At 41.8% G+C, this 23,132-nt stretch overlaps 1 long non-coding RNA gene across 1 annotated transcript in view; it reads left to right on the top strand.

Annotated features, from left to right (window-relative positions):
• LOC110255481 overlaps positions 2,178 to 23,132 on the top strand; it is a 324,773-nt gene continuing 303,818 nt past the window's right edge. The window contains exon 1 of the long non-coding RNA XR_002335849.1: positions 2,178 to 2,404. This is a non-coding gene — a long non-coding RNA (uncharacterized LOC110255481). The remainder of the gene's footprint in view (positions 2,405 to 23,132) is intronic.

The following is a 23,132-nucleotide window of genomic DNA, read 5'->3' as shown; positions in this document are numbered from 1 at the left end:
ATTTACAGGAGGCTCGGAGATTGTATTATACACATGTAAGCCACAGAAAGTTTTTCTTTTTTTTAATTAGTGGCTGCACCTGTGGCATATGGCGTTCCTGAGCCAGGGGTTGAGCCACAGCCACTGTAGAAGCAACGCCTTGTAGTTAAGTTGTGAGCCACAAGGGAAGTCCATTTCCTTCTTTTTCTTTTTTTTTTTTCCTTAGGACTGCACCTATGGCATATGAAAGTTCCCAGGCTAGGGGTCAAATCATAGCTGCAGCTGCCGGCCTATGACACAGCCACAGCAACACCAGATCCAAGTGGCATCTGTGACCTACACCACAGCTCACAGCAATGCTGGATCCTTAACCCACTGAGCAAGGCCAGGGATCTAACCTGCGTCCTCATGGGTACTAGCACGGTTCATTACTGCTGACACAATGGGAACTCCCATAGAACATTTTTCTGTCCTCATCCTCTTGGGTCTTCTGTATTTTGGGCTCTGTTAATCAAATCTTCTTGAAACTGTTTTCTCTCTGGCTTTTATGGCAATACTGCCTCCTGGTTCTCCTTCAAATGCTCTAGATGATCTTCCATCTCCTATTCTTCTCCCTCAAATGTAGAAGGTTCCAGAAATCCATCCTCAGCTTTCTTTTTCAGTAATCTCTCCCTTTGGGGGACACGGCTCACTGCTCCCTCCTCTTGCCACAATCATCACAATGCTGCTGACTCCAACACAACTGTATAAGGCCAAGATTTTCTTCCTGAGCAACAGAGCCTTGTTTTCTTTCCTCACTGACATTCTCAATAAGTCCTGCGGAAACCTGTGCTTAAACCATGCTTTTCCAGTTTCACCACTAATGTTTACTGAGCAACTACCATGTACCAGACATACAGGTCTCTGGAGACTCAGGAGTGAATGAGACACAATGGCCTTCCCTTCACAGAACTTATATTCTAGTGTGAGATGGACAGAAAACAATAGGGTGTAATGTCAGAAGGGCATAGGGCGGGTAATGGGATGGAGCTTGATGGTGTTCACATTTTAGGTACACTCAGGGAAAGCTTCTTGGAGGAGGTGGCTTGGAGCCCAGACTTGTGCAAGGTAAGTGGCAGAGTCATGGTTTCTTTGCAGGGACAATGTTCCAGGCAGAGGGTTTTCTCCAGATTTGCTCCTCCATCTACCATCCTCTTAGTTGCTCGAGCTAGAAACCTAGGTGTCCTTATGTATCCCTTTCCTTACCTCTCATCCACCAAACTCGTAAGACCTATTGCTGTGGCCTAAACGTTCAATTGCAAACAAAACTACCAGGTGAACGTGATCAGAATTGTTGCAGGGAACCAACACAGAGAGATTCAGTCTGTCACTGAGAACTGCAAGAGAATTTTGGTGAGTAGTGGGTCATATGTAAAACGAAAACCCATGTTTGGTTGTGATTTTCTGAGACCCATGGTAAACTTTTACTCGTGTTAATTTTATCTTGTGCAAGCACCTCTCAGTGTGTCATGTATTCTGTGGCCACCATTTAAATAGTGGGACACCAAGTCAGAGAGCAGTGGAGTTTTGGGTTTGTGACTACGGACTATTGAGTATGTTTATGTTGTTATTTCAGCTTGGTTATTTACCCTCTTTAGCCTCAATCTGTTGTTCTCTACAATTGTGATAACTTCCTATTAATCTTTTAGGGGCAGTGTTGGAAAATTTACCTAGTATTTTATTTTGTAAGCCTATTTTTTAGCATTGTTATAGTTTTCTAATGTGTGCTGTGTTTATTTTTCAAAAAAAGGAAATGAATGTCTCAAATGTTTGGCTAACTTTTATTGAATGCTACTATGGGCCACTTATGACCATGCAAAGAGGAATGAGAAGGGATTCTACAGAGTGTGGTGGCAGAGGAAGGCAGGTCATCCAGGAATTCTGAGTCAGGTGTGGCCAGAGTCTGGTGGTTTTCTGCTCAACAGCCATTCTTTCTGTCTTCCTGGCTAAAAGGGCCTTGGTTTAAAAAAGAAATTAGGCATGGAGCAGCAGTGAGCATGCTCAGAGATGGTAGACTCCATTCAGGGGATAAAATAGTAAGGTTTAAGCCAATCACAGAATCCTATTCCTCTTTGCTCTGATTGGTTGGAATGGCCATGTGACCCTGTTCTGGCCAATGAGCCAAAAGGCAGAATTTCCCAGGCGTACCAAAAGGGTGTTCTCAGTGATGGAAAGTGAGGGGCAAGTGGCAAGAGGGCTTTGCTTTCTCTTCCTACCTTTGAGTGTAGTTTTTGTGGTGATAGTGGTTTGGGCTTGAGGGACAATATTTCTAATTCACTGAGGATGATGGAGTGGATAGATGGAACAGAGGTACGTTTTGGAAAACACTGTGGAGCAACGAAACAAACCATACCTCGAACTTTCTCCAGGATTCTTGTTTTGCAAGGTAATCATGATACTAATCTGTTTGTATCAGGCACTTTTAATCCCCTGTTCATTACCAGGACCTGAAAAAAAAATTTTTAATTGGCGGGTATTTCAGTAAAGTCAGGTGCGAATCCTTAAAGAAACAGAGTATAGGGAGGTAATTTGGCTGGGGGAAATCAAGGAGGGTAGCCTATATAAGGTAAACTTTAAATTGCATTTTGAAGAACATGTGGAAATCCACTAGTTTGAAACTCAGGGAGTTGTATCCAGGTGGAGGAAGAGCATATAGAATGGCTCAGAGGCTGAGGGCTCCTGGACCTGTGAGGCTAATTTATAATTTTGAGGTCCCCATAGTATTTTAGATTCTCAGTGGAATAGACTCATGGCATTTGTGGACTATAACATTTATTTACATGTGACCTTTAAAGGCTTTTAATTAAGCATATAGTCTGTAATGTACAGTAACCCGTAATTTGCTCAGGACTTGCTTCTAAACCTTGGCGGCTTTCTGTCTTGGGAGCAGAGTGTGTCTCAAACTGTGACAGTAAGTCAGTTAAACTGATAAGAGAGCACCAAGTGCAGCTTCCCAGTTTTTGGCCCATAACTTGGTAACTTTTACTAAACATTAGACATTTGCTTCCTTTGTTAGTTGTGCTTGCTTGAGAAGAAGACACCAAGATGGGATTAATTAAACATATAAGGATTTTTATGAGGGGGCTGTCTTGGGAGAGGGAATGGGAAGGGAGCTGGATGAGGACCTCAGACTGGGAAGGGATATGAATGCAGAAAACAGGAGGGGAAGAGAAGGTTGGATGGAAGTGCCCTGCATACCGGGCAGCCTAAGTAAGGGCACAAGAGGCCACAGAAAAGTCTTCACACCAAAGTTGCCACCTGAGAAGTCCCCTGTCTCCCAGGAACAGGCATGCTTCAGGGTCCCTGCCTCACACAAAGTGGCCAATGGGAAGCGTAACCTCAGCACACATACTGTGGACTTCAGAGGTTACTGTCATACTCCCTCCACTTGGAGTTTGGTGAGGGTATTGTTTGTTTGTTTTCAAAAAATCCTTGAAGACTGATGATGGAAATAAAAAAAGATAAAATATCTGTGTATTGGCAAGGCAAAATTCTTAACCTTTCTCTGGGTCGTGGAATCTTTTCAGAATTTGATCTCAGATTCTGAATCTTTCCACAGAAAAAATCTACATAGACAAAAGGGCCTCTGGTCTGGCATGACTCCTTTATTTCCAGTTCCTACATTCTCTATTGCTGAATTGCCCCAAACTGTGGCTCCAGCTCCCTTCCCCATGCTGAGATCTGAACCCTCTTTGTAGCTTTCCACGTGCTGAGATCTGAACCCCTTTTGTAATTGCTGGCCTCCTTCTGGGATGAACTCATGGGTTCAGCAGCTGCATATATATTTTGTTCTTGAACGCTATCTTGGCTTAGAATACTTAGGTCTTACCCTTCAGGGCCTCTTGGATGTACTTCCTGGTCTCAGAACTCTTTGAATCCTCAATGAGTATTCACTGCTAGACCATCCAAAGGGTGAGGTCGCTTCTGCATTTACATCTTGACCATGGCCTTGTCTTCTTGGTCAGGACCTCTTCTTGCTTTCCTACCCCATATTAACCCTCCCCCTGACCCCGAAATTTGGGGTTGACACCTGAACTGTGATGTTGACTTCATCCTTAAGACTTAAGGGTGTAAACCTTTCTAATGTTCCTTCCAATCTCTGTGCTCACATTATTAGAGGAATCAAATATATAGCATATACATACACACACTTTCACACATAGTATTAAAAACACAAGAGTTTCTGCTGTGGCTGCAGCAGTGGCATTCCCTGGCCTGGGAACTTCCATATGCTGCAGGTGTGACCAAAAGCCGTATGATTTTTGTGTTGTTTAGGATAGTTGTGTTCTATAAAGTTCCTCAGAACAGTAAGTTAGAGAATATAGAACTCCTGCATTTAGATGCACCTATAATAGGTAGATTGAAATGTTAAATCCTGAACATGATATGTCCCAGTAGTTTCTGTTTTCATTTTACAAAAGAGAAAATGAGGTCCAGAATGTGATGCTGACTTGCCTAAAGCCACTTGGCTAACATATGCCACAGTTGGGATTCACACCATGTCTCAGACCCACTGCCCCAGAGCTGCAGCTTCCTGCTCTGTGCTTTTCCAAACTACCATCTTCATCTTTGGCGACGCGCCACAGTTTCAGAACTGAAGACAGAAGCCCAGCATTTCTCTCTCCCACCTCAGCTGGGAGCATGCTTTTTCCCCTGAACAAAATATTTTGCCACTTTATGCCTGTCTACAAATGACCATGAAATTGTGCAAGTATTGATTTTGATGTTATAGATAAATTTTAGCCAGAAGGCAAATGCACAGATAGGAAATCTGTGAATATTGAGGATCGACTGTACAAAGTAAAACAAATGCAAAATGTGCAAAAGGACAGACAGTGAAAAGTTTGTCTCTCTTCTCCGCTCCCCTCAGATCCCCCAGCTCTCCCAGCTCTTTGGTCCCCAGTCCTCAGGGAACTGCATTCATTAGTCTCTTTTTTTTTTTTTTTTTTTTTTTTTTTTTAGGCACAGCATGAGTGATGAACAGCCACTCATTTTATTTTATTTTATTTTATTTTTTGTCTTTTTTTTGTCTTTTGTTGTTGTTGTTGCTATTTCTTGGGCCGCTCCCGCGGCATATGGAGGTTCCCAGGCCAGGGGTCCAATCGGAGCTGTAGCCACCGGCCTACGCCAGAGCCACAGCAACGCGGGATCCGAGCCGCGTCTGCGACCTACACCACAGCTCACGGCAACGCCGGATCGTCAACCCACTGAGCAAGGGCAGGGACCGAACCCGCAACCCCATGGTTCCTAGTCGGATTCGTCAACCACTGCGCCACGACGGGAACTCCTCATTAGTCTCTTATCTGTCCTTTCATATCTATCCTCCTAACAGCACCTTGGGTAGAATGAATGCTTTAAGAAAGGGGACTTGAATTTACACAGATTGAGCCTCAAACAAAGTACACTCACTTGGGCAAGTAAGTTATTTGAACTCTCTAGGCCTCAGTTTCCTCTACAATAAAATGGGGGCAACAAAAGCAAAAAAATAAATAAACATGAAATAAAATGATGACAATAATCTTGCCTGCTAGGCTGGCTGAGAGGATTAAACCGTGTCAAGTACTTGTCCCTGATAATGGCTTGTAGGACTGCATGGTCTTCACCTACAAAACCTTTTACTTCTGCACTGTGGTTGAGGCTTTTGCTGTCCCACTGCCTCTGACTGACCCACATGTCCTTAACCTTGGATTCAAGTTCAGAGTGAAGAGTGTGATTGGATGGAGACAGGTTAATTAACTAGCAATTTTGTGCACATCAGACTACTTCTAATTAGAGGATTTATAGAAAGGGTCATACATGTTTTTTTTAAAGGACTGGTATAAATTGTGGTTTCACTTTAGCTACAGCCAAACCCAGTCAGAGGCGACAGGAAGATAACATCCAAAGGAGAAGAGGCAAATTAATAGGAAAGTGAAGATTCGCATTGATAGGAAAGTGTCACCTCACTACAGTTACCCTGAGTGTAAACATCTGATGATGCACGAATGTTCTTTCTTTCCCTCGTGTAGAAGTCTGTCCTTCATAAGTGGAAAAACCAGTTTCCTCCTGGGAAAACTAAGCATTCTCCCTTTCCAAATAAATTTCAGGCATTCATCCTGAAGACCGTGTCATGGGAAATAGAGTCTGTATTTGAATCGGCTTTATAATCCTAGGAAAGCTATCTGGCACTTTGTTGTTTCTACATGAGCTTTGTACTGCTCCCTGCTTTGTACCGTGTATCTTGGAGATTTAATTCCCATTGACTTCAAAGGGAAGAATGATAAACATACACATTAAGTTTCTGTTTTGAGGAGGGTTTCAGAAGCTCATCTGCTTTTTCAGAGAAAATGAAAGCCCCCTGTTTCCTTACTTGCTCAAGAGTAGCTACCATCATGAAGATGGACTCAGATCTCTCAGTTTTAGGCCTTAAGTTGGGAACAGAATATGTAAAGTATGCTTGTGCTTTTTCTGTATACTTTAAAGTTTTCTAAATATGCAGCTCCAAAACACTTGAGTTGAAAACATGGGAAGTAAAAGTTATTCTGGTATTGAACATGCAATTCTTTTTCTTTTTTCTTTTCTTTTTATGGCTGCACTGGTGGCATTTGGTAGTTCCCAGGCGAGGCATTGAATTGGAGCTACAGTTGCTGACCTACACCACAACCACAGCAACTTGGGACCAGAGCCGACCTACACCACAGCTCACGGCAATACCAGGTCCTTACCTCACTGAGAGAGGCCAGGGATCAAACTCGCATCCTCATGGATACCAAACTGGTTTGTTACCCCTGAGCCACAGTGGGAACTCCTCTTTTCCATTTTTTTTTTAGGTCCCCACCTGAGGCATATGAAGTTTCCCAGGATAGGGGTCTAATCAGAGCTGTAGCCGCTGGCCTTCGCCACAGCCACAGCAATGCCAGACCTGAGCTGCGTCTGCGACCTTCACCACAGCTCATGGCAACGCTGGATCCTTGACCCTCTGAGCCAGGCCGGGGATCAAACCTGCAACCTCATGGTTCCTAGTGGGATTTGTTTCCACTGCGCCACTGTGGGAACTCTGTCCTCTTTTGCATTTTTGAAGCCTCACTTCTGGGCCTGTATTTGAAAGGTGGGAGCCTTTTACTACCCTTCTCCCTGGACCTTGGGACCACCAGTAGTAATGTGGGGGTCTTCACAGCCTGCCTCCCAGCGCTGCATCAAGTTGTGGGAAGAAGTGAATCCTTAGATGCTGTGACAGCTTTCCTGTGACCTAATTAGCGTCACTAAAGCTAATTCTTTCTTGGCAGTCTGTAAGCTCTACCATAAATATTCACAAATACTTTGCAGATCTCAGTGAGACCAATGAGAAATCCTCGCCTTTTCTTTTAACTCTGTTTACAACTTAGAAAATTAATAGGTGATTTTTAAATTTCTCCATGTCTTTTTTTTTAATAATGATTTTTATTTTTTCCATTATAGCTGGTTTACAGTGTTCTGTCAGTTTTCTACTGTACAGTAAGGTGATCCAGTTACACATACATATATAGTTTCTTTTTTCTCACATTATCCTGCTCCATCATAAGTGACTAGACATAGTTCCCAGTGCTATACAGCAGGATCTCATTGCTTATCCATTCCAAAGGCAATAGTTGCATCTATTAACCCCAAATTCCCAATCCATGCCATTCAATCCCCCTCCCCCTTGGCAACCACAAGTCTGTTCTCCATGTCCATGATTTTCTTTTCTGTGTTCTCCATGTTTTAATACAATTTTTATTACTATGTTCTCCATGACTAGATTTTTTTGCCCTTGTACATCAGTGCCCTGAGTAGGGAAAAAAATTCCCCACCTAGGCTAAGTGATGATTTCTTCCAGTTCTTCCAATGGTATGAGACCAAGCTGCAATCAGTAGATGCAAAGGGGGAAATATGGTTCTTGTTCTTGGGATGCTTACTGTTAGCCTGGCTAAGTGAGAACACTGATGGAATTATTTTGCAATGATACAGAAGTGATAAATGTGGTTGTGGTTTAGATAAGTGGTTCTCAACCTGTTTGTTTTGTTTTGTTTTTTTCTGCTACCATACACATGTAAGTTGAAGTTCACAGATGGGATGTATACATACACATGGGTGAAATCATGGTCAAACTCTGTTCTTCAGGAAGTAGCTAGAACTCTATCCCTTTCTTCTCTTTGCAAAAACAGAAGAATGCAAGTGAATAAGCATGCCGGGACTTAAAGGAAGTCCTTCAATTTACTCACTTTTACTTAAAAATGCCAGTTTAAATTTTTTTTTTTTTTACTCTCTCAGTAGTAATGAACTACTTGCAATACATGCCACAACTGACTGCCCACACAGTTTAGAAGTTGAAAGGTGCTGATTTATTTGATTTATGCAATAATTGGTGCTTGGATTCATAATACTTCTCTGATGCCCAGACCCCACAAATATGCACATGTGTACAATAGAGCCCGTGAGTACCTCTGTCTCAGGCAGAGAGTAGCCTGCAAACTTGAACATGGGTTTTTTGTGATTAACACTGTTGAGTCTCTGGAGAAGCACTTCTTTACATCTCTCTTTCTGTATCCTTGATGTCCTGTATCTGAATGCCATGAAAACTTTGAGTTGGTGTTCCTGCTGACATTGGAGAATGATGCTACTTCACAGCTCAGAATTTTAGTGGCAGAAGTGCTTAGATAAGCCAAATCCATTCACTCAGGAAGGAAGTCTAGATTCTCAGTAGCACCTGAACCTGGCCATGTGACTTGCTTTGTCCATTTTAATACGGAGAAGTTATATATGTCACTTCCATGCAGGAGCTTTGAGAGCTATCTCATGTCCCATCATGGATTTTCTCCTTTTGCCACATAGCAGCACAGTAGTAGCTCATTAAGGGCTACCCTGGGGTGAAGAAGGCAGAAGGTTCGAATGAAATGTCTATGCAGTAGACACTCATTTTTGTTGGTTTATTTTCAACCCAGCATAAATTAGCTGATTGATTATATATAGTGTCAGGGAAATTCCATCAATTTCACAGAGTCTTGGTTTCAAGTTTGATCTTTCATATTTCCTGGCCATGTTTCTCCTTTAAGAATTCAGTTTTCTCATCAGCAAGGTGGGAATAAAAGCACTTTTTTTTTTTTTTTTACTATTGCAATAAGGATCAATTAAAGTATTATAATTGAAAATATGTTGTAAACTCAAAAAATTGTATAAATGTAAGGAGTAGCTTCTCCCAGAAGGAAAACAAACCTTAGGTTCCTAACCCAACTACCTTTGCTCCTTCCTTACCTTGAGGCGTGGAAACAAACTATGCAAGTCCATTGGGTAGTTACTTTGAAAATTGTCTCTAACTCAGCACCTAGCATGTAGGAGGAACTTAATACATGGCAGCTTCTATTATTGTAAGAACTTGGATTCTCCTTTATTGTAATTCATGGTACATAAACAATGACATTATTCAGCTCTTCAAGGGTTTACACATTAAAGTGTGTGGCAGCTGTTGCTTGCTTAGCTGTTTTTCTTTCCTGCACTCCAATCTTCTTTAGGAAAGGATCAGATCATCTTCCCATCCTTGGCTATAGCATATAAAATGTGTTTAAATAACATTAGTTGGATGTTAAAAGATTTGAAGTTTAAGTGTAGTTTTTCTAAAATAAGAAAAACCTAAAAATGTGGGGGATTTTAAAAAAATGTTAGTATTTTTCAGGAGTTCCCATTGTGGCTCAGCAGAAATGAATCTGACTAAAATGCATGAGCATGCAGGTTCCAAGGTTCTATCCCTGGTCTTGCTCACTGGGTTAAGGATCCGGTGTTGACATGAGCTATGGTGTAGGTCGAAGACACGGCTCAGATCTGGTGTTGCTGTGGTTGTGGTGTAGACCAGTGGCCATAGCTCCAATCTGACCCCTGGCCTGGGAACCTCCACCTGTTGTGGGTATAGCACTGAAAAGACAAAAAAAAAAAAAGTATTTTTCAAGATGTGGTCTGAGACTTGCATCAGGAGTTTGGGGGATGGAGTGGAATGGAGGTGGAGGGAGCTGTTCATTAAGATGCAGACTCTAGACCTACTAAATCAGAATCTCTGCAGGGCTTGGTGCTTAGGGAATCTGGATTTTTTTTTTCTCTTTCACACCACACAAAATGGTGTGAAAGCTAGAAAAAGCTTGTACAAATGCAGATTCAGTGAGCTCCCCTAAGACTTTAAGATTCAATGGGTCTGTGGCAGAGGCTGGAAATCTGTATTTTTAACAAACATCCTTTCCTGTGCCCCCTTCCCCCTCCCCCCAGATGTAGTGAAGCAGGTACCTAAACATTAAGCTTTGAGATATAGAAACTAGCTTTTCTAGAAGAACTGATATTTTTTCCTGTCTGATCACTGCTACTCCCTTGTTGATTTTGTGTTCTTGCATTAACTGCAAATCAGGGAACACAGAATCCTCTGTGGCTGGATTTCAGCCAAACCAGGTTGTGAGAGTCAGGAAAACACAAGCAGCATGTGGTTCTCGTGACTCTGTGGGGAAGGGTCTGCAAAGTGCTTGGAGTTGACTCCACTAACCAGCCTTGCTCCTGTTTAATCTCGGATACATTTAAGCATTAATAAATATGTTCTTGAGATGGATCAGTATTGCATCTGCCCTAACAATTTGTGCAAGTGACATAGATGGAGGTAACTATGCCCTTGGGTGCTTTCTGGACCCTGGCTGCTTAATGGTTGAGTTCAGTTACCAGACTCCAGTGGAGATGGGCGGGGGTCATGACAGAGTTTTATTTATTTTATTTTTTGTCTTTTTAAGGCCACGCCTGCGGCATATGAATGTTCCCAGGCTAGGGGTGGAATCAGATCTTTAGCTGCCAGCATATGCCATAGCCACAGCAATGCAGGGTCCAAGCTGTGTCTGTGACCTACACCACTGTTCATGGCAATGCTGGATCCTTAACCCGCTGAGTGAGGCCACGGATCCAGCCCATATCCTCATGGATCCTAGTGAGGTTGGTTAACCTCTGAGCCACAACGGGAACTTAGGATGGAGTTTTAAATTCAGGGGTGGGTGATGGGAAAAGTAAAGTCGTGGAAGAGACAGAATATTCATCCCTTCTGTGGATCCCCCCCATGCCAGAAATGGGGACCACCAACTATATTGTATTGTGGCCTTTTCTCGGGGATGCCCATAGTAGCTGGATCCCAGTGGGTCAGAGGCTGTCCATCCCAATCACCTGCCCTATGCACAGTGGCCCTGCAGGGGCAGGGGTGGGGCAGGAGGTACCTCCAGGGTGGGGGCAGAGCACAATGGTAGAATGTGAGCCTGCCCCGTGGACTTGACTTGTGGCCTGTATCCAAGAGCCTCAGTGGATGCAGGGTGTGAGGAGGAAGAGATTAAAGGGGTAGGATCCAGGATGTCAGAGGCCGGGGCAGCCGATTGAGAACCCATCGGGGGTTGGAGGGTGGGGTAGGGGTGGGGGGAGGGAGGGAGGGTGTCTGGGCGCCAGAGGCAAGACTCGGTGAACACCCCCGGGCGCAAAATTAAAAACAAATTTATAAAGAAATTCAAGCTGGTGACTGAAAAGCATTACATAGCAGTGCTGGGCCTTTTTGAGTGAGGGGCTCTGTGCCAGCACACTGGTCACAGTCCCCTGAAGCCTGCCCGGAGTCTAGGGACAATCCTTTTTGCTCCTCTCGCACAGACACAAAGGGACCATTGGGGTTCCCAGTTTTTAACAGGTGTTGAGGAGTCTCCTCATTGTTCTTGCATGGATAAAGCAAAACAAACTTTGGAACCAAAATAATATTACAAATCAGTCCATATTTTTCTTTAACTTTTTGTTCTTTTGTTTGTTTTGTGGTGTTGAGCCATGATTACAAAGCACTATTAAAGGTCTAAGTAATTCTTCCCTCTCCATGGATCATTTAAAGATTTTTTTTTTTTTTCTTGAGGGCTCCCTGTAGACTTGAATCTTAAATGCCCACAGGGGCAATATGGTCTAATTCTAGGGAGATGACATCAGTTTCTACTAAGGGAGAACACATGAACATTTGATGTGGATATATAATATTTTCCACATGTGACCACAAAGGAACCCAAATCCCCCATCAGAGGAGACATGATTAAGACTTTAAATAAACCCAGAGCAAACAGCAGGTGATGAGGATAAATACAACCTGACTGGTAGACTCTCCTTGTCCCTGAGGCTTCCATTAAATAATTAATATGATTTTAGAGGGCACTTAAAGATACTCTCTGGAGATTATATTGATAACAGCAATGAAATGTACTATGTATCTTGGTTTTCCTTGTCAACTTAGAGCCACTTTATGTGCTGTTGCTTGCAAAGTCAGGGCCACCTTAGGGTCTTGTGTCTTCACAAGGGTGTGGGGCCATGGGGTGGATGTGACATTGGTCGATCCTCATGTTTTCAGGCCCTTCATCTTGAATGGAGTCAAAAAAAAAAATTGTGCCTGATTATATGTTCCATGAGATACTTTTTAAACTGAACTGTCTTGAAATTGCGTGTATACGAAGTAGATTTACAGTTTGAGATGCTGAATGGTAAACTAATGGTCATCTTTCAAAGGGGTCATTTTCTTCTGCATAAAAGAAGAAGGCTGAGGGCAGTGATTCTGATCTGCTGTTTGAGGTTGAGGGTCTGGCTATTGTCTATTAGCCCCAGTAGAGTCTAAGCTTCATGATGGTACAGACCACATGCTGTGTTCTCTTCTGTACCCCCAGCACTTAGCACGGTGACTGTAGTGACAATAACAGTTGACAGCTAATGTCTACTGCATGTGACTGACAGTATTCTAAAGCACTTGACACTTACGTCATTGGTCCTCACAATAATATTTTATTGGAGATGAATAATATTTTAATTCCTATTTTATAAAGGAGAAAACTGAAGCTTAGAAAAATTAAGCAAATTTCTCCAAACTCACACTGTTGATAAGTGACAGAGCCATGTTTCACGCCTCGGTGGAGTGGCTCCAGCGTTTGCACCAGCTGCTTTATGGGGGTGGGACATTGCTTACGTGGTTTCCTGCTGTGCCCATTCCCAACACATACTAAGCTCTTAATGAATATTTTCCTCCTTCTTCTTCTTCTTTTTTCCTTTTTTTTTGGGGGGGGGGCTGCACCTGTAACACATGGAAGTTCCCAGACCAGGATTAAACCCATGCCAGAGCTTAAACTGAAGCCACTGCTGTGGCAACATCAGAACCTTAACCTACTGAGCCACCAGGGAACTCCTCAATAAATATTTTCTGAATAGTTGAATCTTCAACCTGTCCCAGTCAGGGATAGTGGCCATCAAGAACTGAGATGGGGGGAGTTCCCATTGTGGCGCAGTGGCTAATGAATCCGACTAGGAACCATGAGGTTGCGGGTTCGATCCCTGCCCTTGCTCAGTGGGTTAACGATCCGGCGTTGCTGTGAGCTGTGGTGTAGGTTGCAGACGTGGCTTGAATCCTGCATTGCTGTGGCTCTGGTGTAGGCAGGCGGCTACAGCTCTGATTATACTCCTAGCCTGGGAACCTCTGTATGCTGTGGAAGCGGCCCAAGAAATGGCAAAAAGAACTGAGATGGGGCTGAGACAAGTTACTGGGACTGGCTTCTTCTCAGGCAGTCAGGTGTGACTTGTTTTCATGGATAATGTGGAAACGGCACCATCCCTCACATCATGGTTCCCCTTCTTCATGTCTGTCCACCCTTCCCTCACTTGTGGAAACCTGTGTGGGTTTCTTGGGATGGAGCCTGTTCTGGATTCAAAGAGATCAGCTCTGGGAGAAGCATCTCAAGTCACATCTGCCCATATGTCCAGGTGACTAAATTCCCCTGATGTGGAGCTGAGTAAGTGACATTGGCAGGGCTGGCATGTCCCCAGATCAGTGTCCTGCCTCTCGTCCTGGAGCCCCAACCTGAGACATGTAGGCTCCATGGACTAATGTTTTATTAATCTGATGTCCTTCATAAATAGCTCTCTTTGGGGATGACAAGCCTTTGACTTCTTTTGTCAAACAGAAATTCCTCTGAGATGTGTGAGTGAGAGAGAGAGAAGGAGAAGGAGGGGGAACTGTGGCTGTGCACAGAAAACATTTGCATTAGCCTTAGAAACAGGTATAAAATATTCACTTTCCCTTGTTCTCTCTTATTGCCACACGGAATTTTTTTTTTTTTTTTTTTTTTTTTTTTGTCTTTTTGCCTTTTCTAGGGCCACTCCCGCAGCATATGGAGGTTCCCAGGCTAGGGGTCAAATTGAAGCTGTAGCCGCCAGCCTACACCACAGCCACAGCAACTCAGGAATCTGAGCCACGTCTGCGACCTACACCACAGCTCACGGCAATGCTGGATCCTTAACCCACTGAGCAAGGCCAGGGATTGAACCCGCAATCTCATGGTTTCTAGTCAGATTTGTTAACCACTGCGCCACGATGGGAACTCCCACACAGTTCTTAAGATGTAAGCAAGTCCAGGAGTTTCCATCGTGGCTCAGCGGAAATGAATCTGACTAGCATCCAGGAGGATGCAGGTTTGATCCTTGGCCTTGCTCAGTGAGGTAAGGATCCAGTGTTGCTGTGAGCTGTGGTGAAAGTCACAGATGTGGCTCAGATCTGACATTGCTGTGGCTGTGATGTAGGCCGGTGGCTGTAGCTCCCATTCGACCCCTAGCCTGGGAACCTCCATGTGCCTTGGGTGCGGCCCTAAAAAGTTAAAAAAAAAAAAAAAAAGTCCAACAGCAACTTTAGAAAAGCATGTCACTTCTGTGTGTGTGTGTGTGTGTGTGTGTGTGTGTGTAAAGGCTCGTGCACCTAAGTGGCAGGAAAAAGGCAGGAGATGGGGGTACAGCTATGTGGCCATCAGGCTTCAAGTAGCAAAACCCAAGCTGTGGCTTCAGTTGGGACTGTTAAGCTTTGCAGCCTATTAACACACACAGTAGGGGAACCTCACACTTTGCTTGCTTGGAAGTAATATACTGCACCCCTACCTTTTCACAAAGGCTGCCTTGGGAATCAGGAATCAGTTTCCCAACCACGGTTGGGAGGGCCTTTGAGCTAAGAAGGAAGTGAGCAGAATAAAAGAGGTCTTTATTTGTGGGTACCTGATAAGCTGAATCTCACTTCTGTTACCAGGCAAACTGGTTTCCAAATCAGGGTATCATATAAACCCATAAAAAGTAAACAAAGAAATTGAATTACTGCTTTGCAACACAAGGAATACCTTGGAACTCTTCCATATATCCACACGACAAGGCAAGTATGTAAGGGTATAACATTCAAGTGGCAGTCAGATATCCTTATTTCTTTTCATATGTTCGCCTAGGAGAGTTTGTGAGCTTTTATTTTGTTTAGTACAAATAATAACATAGTGCCATTCAAGCTTTTAGTTTTCATCAGTGGTTTTTGGCTTTTAGGCTGTCTTCATCCTTTTAGTTCTAAAGTTCTAGTGTAGTGATAAAAGCCCTCCTGAAAAGGGAATTAGAGTGGAGATTGTTTACTTTTGCTTGTGTGGTCACCATAGACTCTGTAGACTTTGGCACTATCAAATCTCATTAGTGCTTCAAAAAGCTTGAAAACTGTGATGTTAAGGAAAGAGTAATGATAAAGGGTAATGTAAATGACTTGAGTCCACAGTAACTTTTTCATGCTCAGAGGAAACTGTAGCGATCTTTGTACAGGAATAAACTCTTTCTAGGTTATTCCTGAGAGCAGGGTAGTTCATTGATCCTTTGCTAAAAAAACCACACACACACACACCAGAAAAAAATGTATCTCTTCTCTCCTGGAATTACATTTTTGTGGAGGAAAAAAGCCAATAAACAGCAGACATAACAGGGAGTTCCAGTCATGGCTCAGTGGTTAACAAATCCAACTAGTGTCCATGAGGATGCTGGACCCTTTCACCCGCTGCGCTGGGCTGGGGATTGAACTTGCATCCTGGCACTTCAGAGATGCTGCTGATCCTGTTATGCCACACAGCAGGAACTCTGGGAGTCACAATATTTTAAAATCTCATCTCTGAAGTGCTACCCCATTTGTTTTTTGATATTCTGTTTGTCAGAAATAAGACATTAAATCCAGCACACTCTCAAGGGGAAGAGACTGTGCAAGAGGGTGAGTATCAGGAGGAGGGAGTCATTGCCAGCCATTTCAAAAACTGCCTAACAAGCTCTGCAAGAGATGATGCTGGAATCAGAACAGTGGAAGTGGTGAGAAAATACATAGAAAATCTTGGAGTTGTAATCCATGACCTATGATTCTGTAGGAAACTTTCGGCATCCTATGTAATACCTCTGGGTTTCACTTTTTTCCCTTTAATTGAAAGCTTACTCATTTACCGCTATACTAATAGTTAGAACATAAAGAATTTAAGTAACTGGCCGAGTTTACAAAGCTAATAAGGGATAGACCCTGTATATAATCCCTGGCAAGCTGTCTCTACACCCTTAGTCTGAGGAGAACACCAGAAATATTGAAGTAGCTGAAACTCTCCTGAAAACATGTAGTGTCCTGTACAGATATGAGTAAAACATGGTCACCAATGTGGACACAGTAATAGAAACAGCTTAGTTTTAAAGCATGTTCATTTTAAAAGAGGATGCTGTTGTCAATTTTCCTGGGTGGAGAATGTGAGCAGTGCTAGGCAAAGGATGGAAGCCTTCTGTTTTTTCATGTTTCTGTCATGTGTTTCTATGCGAGTGGAAGCAAAAACGAATTCCTGTCATAGCCTGTTTTTACAGAGTATGACAGCACTTAGTTACTACCTAGGATAAAGCTGTATGGATTTTGACCTAGAACTCAATAACTGGGGCTGGAGAAGAATGGATGCTGGGGAACAGATGGAGAGTTTGACTTAATATGGGGCTAGTTCTTTTATAACCAGGAAGCAGGTGGCCCTGACAGGGCAGAATGGCCTAACAGGACCCTGCAGTGGCATGACGTCTGGTGCAAAGTAAAATATATCAGGGAGTAGGAGTTCAGGGTAGAAGTTTTACACTGGTCCAGGCTGGCTACTAATTTGTAGTGTTAGCAGAAGAAGGTGAGTCTGTGTAGTTGTACTAGTGAAACAGAGTGAGGCAAAAGTTTTGGTAACTCTTGGCTATGGGAGCCACTGACAGCCATTCTAATATTAATAAAGAAATTCCGGCTCTTGGGCATCTATCCGGACAAAGCTCTACTTAAAAGAGACACTTGCACCCGCATGTTCATTGCAGCACTATTCACAATAGCCAGGACATGGAAACAATCCAAATGTCCATCGACAGATGACTGGATCCGGAAGATGTGGTATATATACACAATGGAATACTACTCAGCCATAGAAAAGGATGACATAATGCCATTTGTAGCAACAGGGATGGAACTAGAGAATCTCATCCTGAGTGAAATGAGCCAGAAAGACAAAGACAAATACCATATGATATCCCTTATAACTGGAATCTAATATCCAGCACAAATGAACATCTCCTCAGAAAAGAAAATCATGGACTTGGAGAAGAGACTTGTGGTTGCCTGATGGGAGGGGGAGGGAGTGGGAGGGATCGGGAGCTTGGGCTTATCAGACACAACCTAGAATAGATTTACAAGGAGATCCCACTGAATAGCATTGAGAACTATGTCTAGATACTCATGTTGCAACAGAAGAAAGGGTGGGGGAAAAACTGTAATTGCAATGTATACATGTAAGGATAACCTGACCCCCTTGCTGTACAGTGGGAAAATAAAAAAAAAAAAAAGAAATTCCGGGTTTCTCATGAGCAGTTTTTGTGTGGTAGCCCTATTTCCCTTCTTTTATTTCACACTGTCTCTTTCTTTATATTTTAAAGGAATTTTTTGGTGCCATATAGTTTTTATCTAGTCTGACAATCTCTGCCTTTTAATTAGTGTTTAGGTCATTGTGTGTAATGCAAATGACAATATAAATTAGTTTTAAATATATCATTTTGCTTTTTTTTTTTTTTTGAACAAAGAACCATTTGTCCCCCCCCCCGCCCCGGACTTCTTTTGGATTAGTCGAGCATCTTTTTTGGATTTAATTTTATTTCCACTTTTTGGCTTATTAGCCATACTTTTATATTTTCAGAAGCTACTTCACAAGTTATAATACACATTTTTAAATTATCATAGCCAAATTTCAAATAATCTTGTATCACTTTACATGTAACTTATGAATCTCACAGCAGTATACCTTTTCTCCTTCCCATTCTTTTTTTCGTTTTTGTCTTTTTAACACTATTCCCATAGCATAGGGAAGTTCTGAGGCTAGGGGTTGAATTGAAGCTGGAGCTGCCAGCCTACTCCACAGCCACAAGAGATCCAAGCTGTGCCTGTGACCTACACCACGGCTCAGGGCAACAGTGGATCCTTAACCCACTGAGTGAGGCCAGGGATTGAACCAAATCCTCATGGATAACTAGTTGGGTTCCTTACTGCCGAGCCATAGTGGGAACTCCACCCTTCCCATTCTTGATCTTTTGTTGTCATAAATTTGATTTCTATTTATGTTAAAGACCTCATATGGTTATTGTCTTTGCTTTTGTCAATTATCTTTTAAAGAGATTAACAAATGAGAAATAAGAGCTTTTTATTTACCAGCATATTTACTATTTCTGGTAATCTTTATTCCTTTGTGTGAATTCAAATTTCCATCTAGTATCATTGTCTTTTTGCCTGAGAAATATCCTTTAATGTTTTTTATAGTGAAGGTTATAAGTAAGTCTCTCAGCTTTTATTTTTCTCAGAAGGCTTTTATCTTGCCTTAATTTTAAATGAAAATTTCATAGGTTAACAGGTTAAAATTTGTTTATTCTTTTGTTTTTTTGCTGTGGTTTAAAAAACACAAAATGTACTGTCTACACCATTTTAAGCATATAGTTCAGTAGTGTTAAGTATATATGCATTACTGTAAAGTAGATCTCCACTTTCCCATTTTGCAAATCTGAACTTCTGTGCTCATTAAACAACAGTTCTTCCTTTTCCTCTTCCCCAAGTCCAAATTCATTTCACTTTCCCTTTCTATGGTTTGGTTTACTTGACATATCTCCTATAAGTGGAATTGAGTAGTATTTGTCCATTTTTGACTAGATTATTTCACTTAGCATAATGTCCTCAAGATTTACCCATGTTGTGTGTGAGAGGATTTCTTTTCTTCTTCTTCTTCTTCTTTTTTTTTTTTTTTAAGGCTACAGAGTATTCCATTCTGTATATATATCTGTTTATCTTTTGATGCACATTCAAATTGCTTCTACTTCTTAGCTATTATAAATAATGCTGCTATGAATGTGAGCATGCAAATACCTCTCTGAAGCCCTGCTTTCAATTCTTTTGGAAATATACCTGGCAGTGGAATTGCTGAGGTATGCAGTAGTTCTTTTTTTTTTTTTTTTTAGAAATTATCATACTGTTTTCTGTAGTAGTTGTATCATTTTATAGTATCATCAACAGGGTTGGAACAAAGGTTCCAACTTCTGTACATCCCCGCCAACACTTGTTTTCTTCTTCTTTTTTTTAATAGCATCTGTCTTAATGGATGTGAGGTGACCTCACATTGTGGTTTGAATTTGTATATCTGGTGATTTGTTTTGTTGAGCATATTTTCACATGCTTGTTGGATATTTGTTTATCATCTTTGGAAAAATGTTCAAGTCCTTTGCTGGTTAAAAAATTGAGTTATTTGATTTTTGTTATTGTTGTTCTTTATATATTCTGGATACCCCTTATCAGATGAGTGAGTTGCAAATATTTTCTATTTCATAGGTTGCCTTTTTATTCTGTTGGTTGTGTGCGTTGATGAATAAACTTTTTTGAGTTTGATGCAGATCCATTTTTCCATTTTTGCTTTTGTTTCCTGTGGACATTTTAAAAATTCTTTCAGAACTTTAACATGTTCTTTTACTAGAATACAGTATACCTGAGGCATATGGAATTTCCCAGGCTAGGAGTCAAATTGGAGCTGCAGCTGCTGGCCTACACCACAGCCACAGCAACTTGGGATCTGAGCTGCGTATGCGACCTACATCACAACTCTTGGCAGCAGCAGATCCTTAACCCACTGATCCTTAACCCATGTCCTCATGGATACTAGTTGGGTTCATTACAGGGCCACTACTGGAAGTGCAGTTCACATAATTTCTGGTGAGAAGTCTGTGATATTCTTAACTTTGTTCCTCCGTACTTAATGTGTCTTTATTCCTCAGTCTCTTTTTAAAATATTTCCTCTGTTACTGACTTTAAGCATTTTGATGATGTTGTCAGTCAGAGTGATTTTCTTCGTATATTTTCCTTCTTAGATTTTGTCTAGACCCTTAGATTTGTGAGTATAGTTTTCATAAAGTTTGGAACCAGTTTTTGGAATTATTTTCTACCATTGCTTCTTCAAATATTCTTTTCATTTTTCCTCCTCCTCCTGGAACTCCAATTTCAGTTACGTTAAAGCTGTTAATATTGTCCCATAAATCACTGCAGATTTTTTTTAGTTTTTTCTCTCTATGCTTCTTATTAGTTTCTACTGCTGTCATCAAAGTTGCTTATGTTTTCGGAGTTCCCATCATGGCGCAGTGGTTAACGAATCCGACTAGGAACCATGAGGTTGTGGGGTCAATCCCTGGCCTTGCTCAGTGGGTTAAGGATCCAGCATTGCCGTGAGCTGTGGTGTAGGTTGCAGATATGGCTCATATCCCACATTGCTGTGGCTCCGGTGTAGGCTGGTGGCTACAGCTCCAATTGGACCCCCAGCCTGGGAACCTCCATATGCTGCGGGAGTGGCCCTAGAAAAGGCAAAAAGACAAAAAAAAAAAAAAAAAGTTGCTTATGTTTTCTTCTGCAGTGTCTAATCTGCTGTTGATTCTAGCTAGTAAAAATTTTATTTCAGATATTATATTTTTATCTCTGTTATTATTGACAGATTTTTTTTTCATTATGGTTAATATTTTCTTGCTTCTTTTCATGTCTAGTAAAATTTTTTTGACCAGGTTGGGGACCTATTTGAGTTTATCTGTTTGTCTCTTTAAGTCTTCCTAAAAAAAGTGTATCTGTTTGAGTTTTTCTAAAATGATTTTTTTTTTGTTTTTTTCTTTTAAGGGTAGATTTAGAGTAGTCTATATATTAGAGCTAATTCAAACTCATTTCTAACTTAGAGCCCTTCTGTTGTCTCTATTGCATACTCCATAAGTCTTTGTACTTACACTGTGGGATTATGGCCCCATGTAAACTCTAGGAATTGTTTGGTTTATAGCTCTTATGTACATTTTCTTTTCTCAGATGTCATTCTTTGCTCTGCCTTATAGTGTGCAAGTACAAATTGATAGTCATAGATTCTATTCAGATTTCTGGAACTCCTTCTCTGTATAGCTCTCTTTTCTCAAATATTCTGGCAGGCAAGTTACAGCCACCTTGGCCTCTTGAACGGTGATCTCTGGCTCTTCTACTCAGTGAGACTGCAGTTTGGATTTCTCCTCCCTGCTCAGTGGTTCAGAAATTGCCTTTAGGCAGAAAGTTTGGGTGACCATAGGACTCAGTTCACTTATTTTCTTTCTTTCTGGGATCACAGTTGTCTGTTGCCTATTGTCCAATGTCTGAAAATAGTCATTCCCTGTATTTTGTTCTTCTCTCTAGTTTTTACAGGGGAAGGATAATTTCAAACCCTGTAATTTTCTTACAGCAGAAATAGTTTTCCCCTAATTGTATTGGAAACTCTCTTCGTATAGACTATATGCTCTTCTATGACAGGGACCTGGTAAAGGATCTTTGAAAGAGTTGAATCAATCAGTGAAGTCTGGACTTACATTGAACCACATAAAATTGACAATATTTGTCCATTTTCAGTCTATATGGTTCATGTGGTTTAACTTTATACACTTCTAATTCGAATTAGCCAAGGAAAGCAGACTCAAGCAGAGCTGGTTACATTTTCAGAGCGAGATCTCATCCAAGGATGGATTTACATGAACTGTGCATCTGGAAATCTTAGGACAATTTTGTTGACTTCATTCTTAAACAGAACAATTTAGCTCTATTGATGTGGGCTTTGGGTTTTTAGGTTAAGCTGTTTTTCTTTGAAGAAGAGGACTTTTTCTATGATAGAGTTTATAGTTTATTTGAGGAGTATATCCTTGTTCCTCATGGGCTCAAATAAGTTCTTTCCAAGACAAGAGGTTTATAAGAGGAAACTTCACCCTGAGTCTCATCAGAGTAATCAATCACAGTGGTCCTGTCTCTCTGACCTGGGTTGGGAATCTTTCAGCAGGAATGTGGTTGAGCTCTTTGTGAGGAAAACAGCCTCACTAAGGACATAAGAATGTTGTCGTTTGTTGAGTTTGTGGTTGTGACTGCCAAGAGGAATGGAGGATTTTGAGAACTATGATGGTGATCTCGGAGAGACAGCTTGGAGCGAGATCTTAACTTTCTGCTCAGGAATTGAACCTGGGAAGCCTGGATGAAACTAGAAGTCCTAGTCACTAGATTAGCTAGAGGCTGAAAGTAGAATTGGCCAAATTCTTGCTCCCTGTTGAAAGCAAGAATGCTTCAGGGAGGCAAAGACTGTGGAAACAGGTATAAAGTTTATTGTTGGAGTCAAAGTACAACATGCAGGAGAGCACACAGACAAGTAGTTTATTTAAGTCAGAAGCAAAGAAGTAATACCCACCCTAAAGAGGACTGAGGGTGTGGGCACCCGCCTCAATGAGAAGCACGTCAGAGAGGTGATTTAAATCACTTATATAGGACAGTTCTTCCTGGCCTTTGTTTACCTTTGGCCAATTATCTTGTTTTAACTCTCACAACTGGCTGGACACAGGACCCTCCCCGATATGCATATTCATCTTTTGGCAAAGATGGATTCCAGAGCAAAGGGTGGCAGGATGGTATCAGGATTATCAGGATTTATTATGGCTCGGCACCCCCTCCCTTTCTGACCCCTAGGAGTCTTACTGTGCATGTGTAATTGGGGAGATCTCCTTAACTCCAGGAGTGATTGAAGTGGTCATATGGAAAATGAAACAAGGCCTAGAAGGAGACAGACTCTTTCTTAACAAACAGGACCATGTAAGGGATGAGTTCCCAAAGACAAAGATAGCCCCAAGGCCACTGACCACATGGATCAACAAAACAAACCGTGTCTATAAAAAAACATAAAAAAACACAAACACTCCCCTGTGGTGGGGGAGCCTGA

The sequence above is a fragment of the Sus scrofa genome, chromosome 9 (assembly GCF_000003025.6).
Source record: "Sus scrofa isolate TJ Tabasco breed Duroc chromosome 9, Sscrofa11.1, whole genome shotgun sequence".
NCBI classification, from domain to species: Eukaryota; Metazoa; Chordata; class Mammalia; order Artiodactyla; family Suidae; genus Sus; species Sus scrofa.
Note: the sequence above shows the minus strand (reverse complement) of the source record. Positions and strands in the feature narration are given on the sequence as shown.